Consider the following 13,860-nt stretch of genomic DNA (forward strand, 5'->3'; position numbering starts at 1 on the left):
ACGTCTGTCTCCTGCACGCGAGAGAGGAGAGAAGGAGAAAGCTGGTAAATGTCAGTTCAGTTGCAAGTTCATTCTTTATGTGCGTATCGGGTGTGCGATGTGTATTGTCTATTATGATATTGTAATCAATGTTTTAACTGTATACGATGCACTGTGAGCTGACATCGCATTTGTCTCTCGTCCTTTCACTGCTGTGTGCGGTTCATAGGTAGGCTATGTCCCCAAATTAGTTTATGTCTTATATTTATATCATATTTATATCGCTGTCTGTTGCATTGAGACTCTGCTACGGTTTCATTTTGAAATTCTAGTCGGCGAAATAAAGGGAAAACAAACAGCGATGATTTCTTGACTGAAATCCGCGTTTTGAAGGAATCACTTGCTTCTTTCCCGAATGAATCAGCCGTTTGAACGAATTCGTTGAATGAATGAATCCTTCAACTCACTTATTAAGACAGTGACTTGCCGCCGCCTACTGGCGGTTTTAGTTTCATATTTAAAGTACCCTTTAATTAAAACGTTAAAATTAGAAATAATTTCATTATGAATGGAGTGTAAATATATTAATGCCACTTCTGTGTCTCCTCTAGACTGCAAAGATGGATTTTGATTAAATGATTTAATTTGACTGGTAACAGTGGTACTGTATAATTATTGTATAATTAAGTATTATTGTATAAATAAGTATAATTACTGTATATAAATCACTGAATACCTTCAACAAACTGGATGTCAGCACCCAAATTTTTATGGGAACGAGAAGTGTGTTCTCCACCTAACTCCTCAAATAATCTACTCGTGGGAGATCCTGAAGTCAGATTAGTTCAAGCATTTGTGACTAAGCGTGGTGTTAGTTCTGACTTTTTTGAACGATTTAGTCACATTTCTTCCTGGAGAACTCTCATTAAGGTGATTGCTAGAATCAGAAGACAGAAATATCTCAATGGCATTGTAACTGTGGAAGAACAAGAAAAGGCATCTGAGGTTGTTATCAAGCTTGTTCAACAACAGGTTTTTTCTCAAGAGATAAGAGCAATTCAAGGAGGGAAAGTTCTTCAGAAATCAAGTGCGCTTTATCATTTCGACCCAGTTTTGAAAGGCGGTCTTCTTCGTGTTGGAGGAAGGTTGAAACAGTCATCTCTTAGTGAAGAGTTCAAGCATCCAGTGATTTTGCCAAAAGACAGCCATGTCACCAAACTTATTTTGACATACTATCATGCCAAAATTTGTCATCAAGGGAGGTATGAAACACTCATGGAACTCCGAGCAAATGGGTTTTGGATTATTGGTGGCAGTAGATCAGTAGCTAAATTGATTTACAAATGTGTACAATGTAGGAAGCTAAGACGGCCAGTAGAGGAGCAGCAAATGGCTGAGCTTCCTAAAGAACGGATTGAAGCCTCTCCTCCTTTCTGCTTCTCTGGTATGGACTGTTTTGGCCCGTTTATCATAAAGAAGGGTAGAAAGGAATATAAGAGATATGGTCTTCTCTTTACTTGCCTTTCTTCTCGTGCCGTCCATATCGAAATGTTTGAAGATTTGTCAACAGACTCTAAGATGTTTCCTAAGCCTCCGCGGAACTGTTCGTCAACTTTATTGTGATTGTGGAACAGATTTTGTAGGAGCTCGAAATGAACTCAGAGAAGCTCTTAAAGAATGTGACTCCAAGACACTGGAGGCATTTCTTACGGAAAATCAGTGCGAGTTTGTCTTACTGCCGTTCGGCCAGTCACTCTGGTGGTGTCTGGGAACGCCAAATCAGGACTGTGCGAAATTTGTACATGTACAGTATGCTACAAAAAGGTGGCGTAGAGTCCAGTACTTAATTGAACAGTTCTAGAGTCGTTGGAAAAGGGAGTATCTCCTGAATATTTCCAAATGTCAGAAGTGGCACGTACCTCGACGTAATCTCAAAATTAATGACATAGTCATCATCAAAGAGGACATGCTGCCATGGAACCAGTGGCAGTTAGGTAGAGTAGTTGAGGTCATTCAAGGGAGTGATGGTTTAGTCCGACGAGTTAAAGTTCAAACAGGAGAACGAAAAAGTTAGGGGATCACTCTAAACCTTCAAACATTGAGCGACCAATTCAAAAATTGGTGGTTCTACTTGACAACGAGTGATTCATTGATAAAGGCGACTCATGCATTAGATAATTAGGTTAAACACAAGGTTTAAAGTTTTTATTTTTATTTTGATGTGTGTAATGTGTTGAAAAGGGTCATTGAAGTATCAAATCATGTGTGATATTTGTTTTGTTGTTGTTTTGTGTTAATTTATAACAACATGATTGGTGGGAGTGTAATGGCCTTCCCCTTTAATTTGTTTTGCTTGGCGTCACCACTAGATGGCGAAATAAACATATCGGATATAAGGGAAAGGAAACCGAGCTAGAGTATTTTATGTTTGTTCTCGAGCTAACAAGCAGACAAACTCGAGAAAACATTTCAAGCTTTAAGCTTTAGTATCCCTTTGGCAAGCAGAGCGAGGTATGTTTAGTTTGTTTTGAATGTATTTCTTTGGTACAATTTGTTGATTTATTTGAACAATGTTAAATGTGTAGTGAATGTTTGTTTATCGTTTCTTTGTTTTCTTTGTAGTTTTACGGTGCCATCGTGCTGTGGTGCGATTGCTATGGTGCAATGAAGTCAATGTGTAAACAGTGTTGTGATTCATGGAGAACATTTGTAACAAAGAAATGAGCCAACGAATACTTCGGCAATGAAGTTTATTTTGCATCTTAGTATAATAAATTGAAGACACCCGTCAAAAACTCTCTGCCTATTTTCTGAAAAGCTGACGGGCCGCTACAGTGGCCTTGGCCAAAGGTTGCAGAATTGGAATCACCTGTTCCAGCAGCTCCCACTGTGATGCTCTCAGGGCGAGTGACTTTTGGATGGCTGGTTTGGTGACGGTTTCATCTGCGAGCACAGATTGCACCGCGATTCTTTGCTCGAACAGCCGCTGGATCATTACGTATGTGGAATTCCATTGGACCACACAGTCATTCTGGAGTTTGTTGGGTCTTATGCCAAGTTGTTCCTGTCGTTTCCTTAGTGCACAAGTGTCCACCGCCGAGTGGCGAAAGTGACTGACAACTCTCCTTGCTGCATCAATAGCCTTAGAAATGTCAGGTAAGACTAAACCAGCTTTTATGGCTAGCTGAAGAGTATGTCCGGTGCACCCCAGATCTTTAGGAAACTTTTCACATAGCGCCATGGCTAAATTCATGTTACTGGCATTATCGTGGACTGTGCAAAACACCTGTATGCCCCATTCCTTGATTATCTCAGAAAGACGGTCAGCAATGTTGGCTGCAGTATGTCTCTCTGGCATCATTGATGTACACAGCACTCGGGCCGTCAGCTTCCATGTGTCGGTGATGTAGTGAGCTGTTACTGTGATGTACGGCTCCATAGTGGAGGATGTCCACAAGTCAGTTGTTAGCGACACAGTCTGGTCTCTCATCTCCTCCACAATTTTATCTCGCAAGCTGTCGTACTGGTGTTTGATAGTGTTCCACAATGTGTTGTACAATGGAATAACGTAGCCAGGTTAAAAAAAGTGCAGCATTTCTCTAAAACCTTCTCCGTGCACTGCAGCTAAAGGTCGAATGTCTTTGACGATGAAATTCACCAGTAAATTGGTAATTTGCTGTCGTCTTTTCTCTGTCACACCAGGTTGTTTAGTAAAGTTTCTAATTGATTACTGTTGAGTCGATTTGCATTCCTCGCCTAACGTTAGCGGATGCCTTTTTTAGATGAGTGTGCATAGCACTTGTACTTTCGTTGTACTTCAGGACAGACTTACATTTTTTGCAAGTGACATTTTTACAGGCTTCATCTTTAGTGAAGTATTTCCACACACTTGATGTAACGTTACCACTGCTGATTTCTTGCGGCAATGACCCTCTGGGCTCTTCACCTGTTTTCGTCTGCAACGCGGCCATTTTGTCAGTATCAAAATTAGTGCAATCATAGTGTCACATGATCAACGCGACTAGTCGATGTCAAGCTTAAAGCGTCACGGCATTGCATTAAGGTCGACTAGTTGGTTCAACCCCTAGTACACAAGAGTACACAATCCTGCTTATGAAATGTGTTTTATGTTGTAAGTGTTTGTTGCACATTTTAATGCTTTGCAACCTTTTTAGGGGGCTTACCCTTTGGTGCCCAGAATGATAAAATATCTTTCTATCTTTTTCCCTGACATCTTTGAAAAATACAAATACAATGGCAATGATTAATGTGTTTTGACGGGATATAAAATATTACCCAGAGCACTCTGCTTTAATACGAGTAGTCTTAATGTAACTATAAAGACTATTAATTCAGTATAATAAGTTATCATTTAAAATAAAATGAAGAAATACATCTTCATTCCTTCCCATACCCACTAACATTTCCCTTAGTTTCAGATAACGTAAGCTAGCCAAACTGAGCCAAAGCTAGAGTTTTTGACTGAATCAATAATAATGTATACGATGGGCTAAATGTTCTAGCTTAAAAATGTTAGATGAGTTTTCTTCCAATTTACCTTCTCCATCACGACGTGTGTTCGCGCGATGTTGTTGGTTACCTAGTAACGAACATACAGTGGCCGAGAATGTTCTGTCAGCTTCCGTGTGTTCGCGTATCTATGATGCCTAGTAACGAACGCAATCTGAGCGTGTGAACTGGTTGAATTGCGTGTGATTAACCCTGATATTGTGAAAAGTATTATATGGAGATGGGAGTGCAAGTGCTGTCCCAGCCGGTGACACAGAGCTCTGTCACATACAGATTATCTTATCAGATTTTCCTGTGATGTAAGGTGTGTTAAGAGTGACCGAACCCACTCAGAAGAACGTCGGAGCCACCCCAATCGTGAATCGTAAATATTCAACATGTTGAATATTTACAATCAGAAATCCTGATGTGTGGGGGGAACCCGGACGACAAGCGCGCATCGACTTTGTCAGGTAGAACGAAACTATACCCAATCAGAATGCGAGATGACAGAAGACGGAAGCATAACAACCGCAGTTATGGTGTAGCACAGAGTGAAAAGGAAACCAGAGATGGAGGATCATCGTCCAGGTGCAGGTCCTTCATCAGGTTTGGATACGGCCTGGATCCGGCGGACTGCGGTAAACCTCGGTAATACGGTAAAACAGAGAGGCTAATATTAGCGTAGATGCCATTATTCTTATGATGTAACGAGTACATCAGGATTTATGGGAAGTGTTCCCGGTTCTGGCTGATCTAAACTATGCAGCCTAACATTGAATTATAGAAGTCTATAGTGTGTTATGTGTATGCAAGGTCAAAGAGATGTGTTTTTAGTCTAGCTTTGAACTGACAGAGTGTGGCTGCTTCCCCGATAATGTTAGGAAGACTGTTCCAAAGTTTTAGTGCTAAATAGGAAAAGGATCTACCGACACCAATCGATTTTAATATTCTAGGTATTTTCAATTGGCCAGAATTTTGAGATCGCAATAGACGTGAAGGACTATAATGCGTTAAGAGCCCGCTCAAGTACTGGGGAGCTAAACCATTTAGTGCTTTGTAAGTAATTAGCAATATATTTAAATTTACACGATGTTTAATAGGGAGCCAACGATTGATGAATCCGAACAAGGGGTTTACATGAATGATAAATAAAGTAATCGGATTGATGTGCGCGTTTATATGTCACAAGTTTCAAATCGGATCTGATTTTTTGACATGCGCAAACTGCACGAATATACAGAGTTTCCCGCTGTTCGCGCATAAATATTCTCCTCTATTGGTTCTTTATTTGTTTTAAAAAGCAGACTAATATTAATTTGTCTCTGGTCATAATTTAGAGCATATTAACCGTTTTGCCGTGCTGATCACGCAGTAAAAATGCCCCTCCCCGCGGCCAAAACAAGACATCTGTGGTGGATGAGAATCCACAACAAGGACTGGTGGGACGTTGTCCTGCTTCACTTCACATACGCGCGAGTAAAATGAGATTTTTAGAATGATGGGAAACTTATTAATATGACACTTTATTCAACAGGAAAAACAGTTCGTTCCGCGCGTTATACGTCATTACGTTTATTTAACGTCATTGCACATGCGCAGTCCTTTCAGTTTCAGTTTTCAATCCGATCAAGTGTTTACATGTTCTCTCGATCAGATTACATAAGGGATAAACCACCCCTTTCAATTCGATCGAAATGTCATTCGGATCGAGCTCAATCGGATCGATTAGGGTGTTTCCATGAGGGTTTTTTAGTCCGATCGAGCCATCAATCCGATTATAAGTGTCCATGTGTCAACCATGGTGTCAACTCAACGTGGTCCGAAGAGGGTGTGTGAAACGGGTAAAGAAATGAACCATAGCAAGACTCATGGTTATGTTCTACTGTTCTGGTTATTATGTTTTATAATTTATTTTATGTACATTTTGTTCAAAATGTTTTAAATACCCTTTTGCACATTTTATTTATGTTCAGTAGCTCTTTCTAGCTCAAGCAAATCCACAATTAAATTATTTTTATCTGTTGACTGCTGTATATAAAACCCCTTCAATATAGTTGTTGTTACTCCAGGGGAGGAGGGGAGTCAGCAAAAAAAAAAAAAATAATAATAATAGAGTACCGGCACCTCTTTTGGGCCACTTAAAGCACTGCAGTAGAGCATTACAAAAATCTATCCTTAATGTCATGAACGCATGAACTAATTTTTCCGCATTCGTCAATGAGAGCATATAACGTAATTTAGATGTATTTTTAAGATGGAAAAATGTGGTTTTACAGATACTATTCACATGACTTTCAAATGAAAGACTGCTATCAAAGAGCACACCCAGGTTCCTAAACGACGACGAGGGCTTGACAGAGCAGCCATCAAGTGTTAGACAGTATTCTAGGTTATTACGTGAGGAAGTGTTTTGTCCAATAATTAGAATCTCTGTTTTTTCAGAATTAAGTAGTAGGAAATTACTAGTCATCCAATTTTTTATCAGCTATGCATTCCGTTAATTTTGTTAATTTGTAAGTTTCGTCAGGGCGTGAAGAAATATAGAGCTGAGCATCATCCGCATAACAGTGAAAACGAATGCCATGCTTCTTAATGATATCTCCTAAGGGTAGCATGTACAGAGTGAACAGCAACGGTCCTAGTTCTGAGCCTTGTGGTACGCCATACTGAACTTGTGATCTATTAGACATCTCTTCATTTACTGTGATAAGTTCATTTACTTATTAACTGTGCTAGCATTTAATTTTTCCTCTGTATGCTTCCTCTCTGCTGCGCCGCGACCTCCTCCGTATCTGAACTTCCTGTGCCGCCCTGGCCACCTGCTCAGCCTGGTCCACCTTGGGTTCCTGCTCTGCCTTTTGTCAGTTCTGCTTCCATTCCATGTATCAGATTCCCTCTGTGTTATAATTTGAACAAGAACTGTCAGATTTTTCATAATCCATGCATAATCCATAATTCATGTCATGCAGTGGTGTATCAGCTGCTTGTCCTTGAGCTGCTTTCACCTAAACATAAATGTTAGATAGGAGAGAAGACATTTCTTTTCAACAGGTCATGTTCACACACACAACTCGGTTGATGGCACTCGTTGTTTAACACTTTCCATTCCCATAAATGGGTTTTCCAAAAAATATCCAAAGCAAACCTTTTTTCTTTTCTTTTTTCAAACTAAAGTTATCATCCCCCCTTTTGATGCATTGTCCAACCCAAACGAATTACGATAATCTGTGTAAATTGTCACACATTTTCCTTTCATTAATTTCCAGGCTTCAGTTAAAGCCACAAACTCAGCTCCTTAAACAGAATAATTAATGCCAAAGGCCCTAAGACTAACACTTCAAATTCAGTGGTCACTGCCTATCTTGTCCAATTTAGGCCTTTTGTTTAGTCTCTGAAGGCACAACCAACTACAAACAAAACATTCTCACAGTTTCCGAGTCTTGTCTCTATCCAGTCAGGTCATGGTCAATGATAGTCTAACAACAGTGATGTTCCCATCCTCCTCCTTTGTTCACCCACTAGCCTTGTCACGCTTAGAAATGGACAGAAGGCAAGAGCAGGTATAATCACGTTTATTAGAAATAATAAACAATAATGGTCAGGTCCACATAAAAGGCGACACACAGGGACGGGCAAGTGACACAGGGACCTCGATGGAACCGAACTGAAGGTGATGAAAGTGATGATAATATCCAGATCCAGAACGTGCAGACGATCACAGAGAAGACACGACGAATAATCCAAAACGGGAACATAGACCACGAGGGAAGACCAGACAGGAACAGGAACGACACCGAAACACATTACAACGATCTGACAAAGATAAGACACAAACAGTGAGTATATATAGACACCGCTGATCAGATGCAGCTGGCGCCGTAGATGATATGCAGCTGGCGCCGCTGATCAGCGGCAGTGATCATTGACCAAGCCCATACACACACACACACACACAATAACACTGACATGAGACAAGAAGGACACGGTAGATTGAAGAACCGCGACAAGCCTTTCACAAATTAGTGACTTAGCCAATTTGTCACTTTTTCTATGCAGTCAAGTCTATTATTTTGCATTTATCATTCTGATCACATACAGTTGACTATTTAAATTTAGACTATATATTTCCTCATATTTCTAAACAAGGGTTTTTAAACCCATGATGGACTCAATCTTCAACTTTCCAATTCCAATTTACATAAATACTCTTAAACATATTAATCCAGAGAGTAATTCAAATAAACATCATAAATGACATAATTAGTCACAATTACCAGGAACAGACAAGCTCGTCCCATGTTCTGCATCATCTTTTCATCAGATTCACTCAGAATTATTTACCGCTTCTTTAAAGTTTTGTCATTTCACTTAACCCATCTGTTATAAAACACTCATTCCAGAGGTTAATGACACAATATACACACAATAGGGACACAACAGAACCCCAAATTAACATATACGAAACATACAGTGCAGTCACAATTGAACACACACTCTGGACACGCATGATTATAAACTGCTCATGGTCAAGGTTTTTTTTTTCTTGGTTTTTTTCGGTTGGCTCTAAAATTATTTACCTACTTTTACATGGTCTCTTTACCAGTTTCAAAGCATGTCTGTTCATTCATTTGTTTTTAGAAAAGTCAACTGGGTTGTTTTGGTTTATTGTCTGCCTGTTATCGGCCTGCTAAAGCAAGCTTAAACAAAATAATGATTGAGTACCATCCCTTCCTCCACTCAAACAGTCTCTCTCACTATAAACAAAATAATATTTTCAACAGCCTCCTAAGACTGTAATTTAGACAGAATGTAATTTTAAATGAATTACAATAACCTTCGACAAATTATCCAGACTTTCTGTTGAATCTACAAAAGCTGTCTTCATCTTTAGCCACCACCATGTCTTAAAATTATCCTATACCATGTCTAATGACCTGGCGTTGTTAAAACTATGATAGAGACATATTAGTTCAATATCAACACTTCTATACATTTTTCTTGACCATAAGGCAACTAACATCATAAAAAGTTTTGTTACTGTCTCCACAATGAATAATGAAAATCACCTCATGGTCTCAAGTTGGCTTTTGAAATTCCCATTAGCTCTTTATCTATTATCTCCTTTTCTTCAGGGTGTTGTCTTTACAGGTCAGTCAAGTCAAGTGAAGTCACCTTCATTTATATAGTGCTTTTAACAATATAGATTGTTTAAAGCAGCTTTACAGTGATAATAGGAAATTAAAGTAACAGAGATTGTTTTGGCTTTACTGCAGCTCTAGAATAAAGTTATTGTCTAGCTAAAGTTAGTTTTGATTGATTACTTCCGTCGCAACGATCATTAGTTATTAACTTAGAATAACAAATGATGTGGTATGTGGTATGGAGGAACTCTCATTTCTGGGTCAGACTGCCGTATCTTCTCACAGCTCATCCTCCCTTCATGATGTAATGATGCTAGTGGCCTCACAGTCATCCGCTCCACTCTCATACCCATCTCGCATAAAACTCCTCCCATCAGGGTAGATGCCCACTGGCGGCGGTGACCCACTGCCTTAGGTTGCCCTCTGTCTGGCCAAAGAGGATCTTACACGTTGTTGAAAAATCACCTCGTGCACACTGGTAACCACTCTTTCCCATCACAAAATCAGTTCCCTTTCAAATGGGGTTTCGCTTAGAAAGCCTATCAACTTCGAGTATTACAAAACGAGCCAATGGCAAAGAAATGCCATGGGTCTGCGGAATTTGCATAGCGTATCTCCGCCTTACCTCGTGGGTATAAAAGGAGGACGCCGACAACATGCAGATATGTTTTCGCTTCGGGGCCAAGAGTATCTCTTCACTCCACGTCTATTTCTGACTTCGCTCTACGAGACGAGCCACTCTCCGGTGTTGGTGAAGACTGCGATCTGCAGCGAATTCACATTGCCTGCTGAACTGTGCAGTGATCTGCCAGTGAGTGTGTTTCTCCCTGCTCGCTTCAACATCGCGGAGTTTTCTCTCTTCTCACAAAAGAGCTCGCAAACGGCACGTCTTTTTGAAGGCGGCTCGCCCGTTCATTTAAAAAAAAATAAAAAATGAATGGTTGCGGCAGCTTGGTATCGGACTCTGATGGGCACGAGCGTTGTCTAGTATGTTTGGGCTTGATCATGCTAGAGCAGCGCTCGTGGATGACTCATGTTCTCTCTGTGGGAACATGACCATCGCGTCATTAAGGTCGAGACTCGGTGAACTCACAAGAGTGAGAGTCCCCTCATCCGCCCCCCGATCTTCGGCTGGTGGCCAGGGTGACCTGAGGCTGACGGTCTGGAACAAGGCGCCGACTCTGTCTCCGCGACCCCAGCCCCCCTCCTCAATGACGGTGCCCGCTAGTGAACAGGTGATTCCCACGGGTCTACCCTCTGGTGGCCCGTGTGTTTCATTTGAAGCTACAGAGGATGATACTATGTTTGAAGCAGCTTCACAAGGTGGGTTTGATTCTCCTGGAAGTGACGACTCGTCACAGCTGCAACCTTCTGGTGTGCATACGGCTGTGCCTGAGTCTGATCCGGAGATGACGGCCATGCTTTGCCAAACAGCTCTCAATCGCCCATGAGCAGACTGACTTTGATTCTGTCCCGACGGCCCCGCCGTCCGCTCAGATCCCTCGGTCTGCCCACCGGCGAAGGCGCCCTCCCGCGGCTCCACCGTTCACCTGGGCCGGCTCTGGAAGCCGCGGGCGGGCCCCGCTATACGCCGGGTTAAGCAGCGCTCTTGAGACGGGCTCCTCAGAGATGGGACTCAGTTCTTTCCAGGAGTTGGTAGCAGGACCGTCACGGCGTGCCGTCCACGGACCGCTTCGCCCCTGTCCCCCTCTGTCGCCAGACTCCTGGCAGAGCAGGCCCCCGCGGGACGACCAGCCTGGTCCTCCCCTTTCCCCCTCTGCCAGGGTGCGGTTGCTAACTGTGCCCCCACACCGGACCGCTATGCCGTCTACGTCTGGGCCAGTTACTCCGCTTCGCTGCCCCCCGGGGGGACGTCTGTGGTTCGCGTGACCCCGCTGGTTCAGTCCCTGGGAGCCTGGCTAGTGCTTCCCCGTCTGTCCCGCTGGGTCGCACGAACCGTCAGGCTCGGCTATGCGATTCAGTCCGCACTGTCTGCTCCCCGCTTCAGGGGAGTCCGCTCCACTTTGATCGGTGGCAAGGCGCCCCATCATAGAGCAGAGATTGCGACCCTGCTGGCGAAGGGTGCAAACGAGACTGTCCCTCCAGCCGAAATGAGGCCTGGCTTCTACAGCCCTTCTACATCTCGATGACTGGCTGGTCCTAGCTCACTCTCGAGACCAGGTTTGCGCACACAGGGACCTAGTGCTCCGGCACCTAGCTCGTCTGGGCCTTCGGGTCAACTGGGAGAAGAGCAAACTTTGCCCCGTGCAGAAGATCTCTTTTCTCGGTATGCACATCGACTCGGTCGCCATGTAAAAGGCGCAGCTTACGAGCGAGCGCGCACAGTCACTGCTGACTTGCCTGAGACAATTTGAGGGCAAGAGTGCGGTTCCACTGAAACTTTTCGAGAGGCTCCTGGGGCATCTGCAGCCGCGGCGACGCCGCTCGGATTGCTTCATATGAGACCGCTTCAGCTTTGGCATCGCGACCGAGTCCCGAGGTGGGCATGGCATCAAGGCACGCTCTGGGTACCAGTTACTCCGACCTGCCGTCAGACCTTCACCCCGTGATCGAACCTCAGTTTCTCAGGGCGGGTGTCCCCCTGGAACGAGCTTCCCGGCATGTTGTTGTCTCAACAGATGCCTCCACCACGGGCTGGGGCGCCATGTGCAGTGGACATGCTGCTGCGGGCTCCTGGACAGGACCCCAGCGCCTATGGCATGTCAATTGCATCGCGTTGTTGGCAGTATGCCTTGCCCTGCACCACTTCCAGGCGCTGCTCAGGGGTCAACACGTACTAGTCTGATCAGACAATACCGGCACTGTGGCGTACATCAACCATCAAGGTGGTCTACGCTCCCGCCGTATGTCACAACTCGCTCGCCACCTCCTCCTATGGAGTCAGAAGCATCTGAGGTCGCTTCGAGCCATTTTCATCCTGGAGCTCTGAACTGTGCAGCCGACGAGCTCTCACGGCTTCAGCCCCTCCCTGGAGAATGGCGACTCCATCCGCAGTCGGTTCAGCTGATTTGGGACCAGTTCGGGGACGCACAGGTGGATCTGTTTGCCTCTCACGACTCGACCCATTGCGCCCTGGATCATTCCCTGACACGGATGCACTGGCGCTTAGCTGGCCGCCGGGCCGCAAATATGTGTTTCCCCCAGTGAGCCTTCTTGCGCAGACTCTGCGCAAGGTCAGGGAGGACGAGGAGCAGGGCATTCTGGTCGCGCCATACTGGCCCACCCAGACCTGGTTCCCCGTACTTGTACTCCTCGCGACAGCACCCCCTTGGCCCATTCCTCTGAGGAAGGACCTCCTTTCTCAGGGACGGGGCACCCTTTGGCACCCTCGTCCCGATCTCTGGAGCCTCCACGTGTGGCTCCTGGATGGCTCGAGGCAGGTTTGAGTACCCTACCACCAGCGGTGGTGGCTACCATCACTCCCGCTAGAGTGTTGTCCACGAGACACGTCTATGCGTTGAAGTGGAACCTCTTTGTCAACTGGTGCTCTTCTCACCGGGAAGGACGAGATGCTCGATCAGCGTTGTGCCTTCCTTCCTTCAACATGGGTTGGTGCGAAGGCTGTCTCCCTCCACCCTGAAGGTCTATGTTGCCGCTATTGCCGCACACCATGACCTCATCGAAGGTAAGTCAGTGGGGAAGCACGAGCTGGTCATCAGGTTCCTGAGAGGAGCAAGGAGACTAAATCCTCCTCGCCCTCCTCTCGTTCCCTCTTGGGACCTCTCAGTGGTTCTAACAGCCCTGCAGAGTGCTCCCTTGAGCCCCTGCAATCAGTCGAGCTTAAGTTCCTGTCAATGAAGACAGCGCTCCTGGTTGCACTGGCCTCCATCAAGAGGGTAGAGGACCTGCATGCATTCTCCGTTGACATGCGTGCCTGGAATTCGGGCCGGCTTACTCTCACGTGATCCTGAGACCCCGGCCTGGATACATGCCCAAGGTTCCCACCTCTCCCTTCCGGGACCAGGTGGTGAACCTGCAAGCGCTGCCCCCAGAGGAGGCAGACCCAGCCTTGGCACTGCTCTGTCCAGTACGTGCTCTCCACGCCTATGTAGACAGAATGCAGTGTTTCAGGACCTCGAACCAGCTCTTTGTCTGTTATGGTGGGAAGCTGGAGGGAAAGGCTCTCTCCAAGCAAAGGTTGTCTCACTGGATAGTGGACGCCATTGCTTTGGCATACTAGCAGCAAGGTCGACCGTACCCCCTTGGT

Source organism: Siphateles boraxobius, unplaced genomic scaffold (genome assembly GCF_051911475.1).
Source record: "Siphateles boraxobius isolate OS27281-9 unplaced genomic scaffold, OSU_SipBor_1 41, whole genome shotgun sequence".
In the NCBI taxonomy this organism is placed as follows: domain Eukaryota; kingdom Metazoa; phylum Chordata; class Actinopteri; order Cypriniformes; family Leuciscidae; genus Siphateles; species Siphateles boraxobius.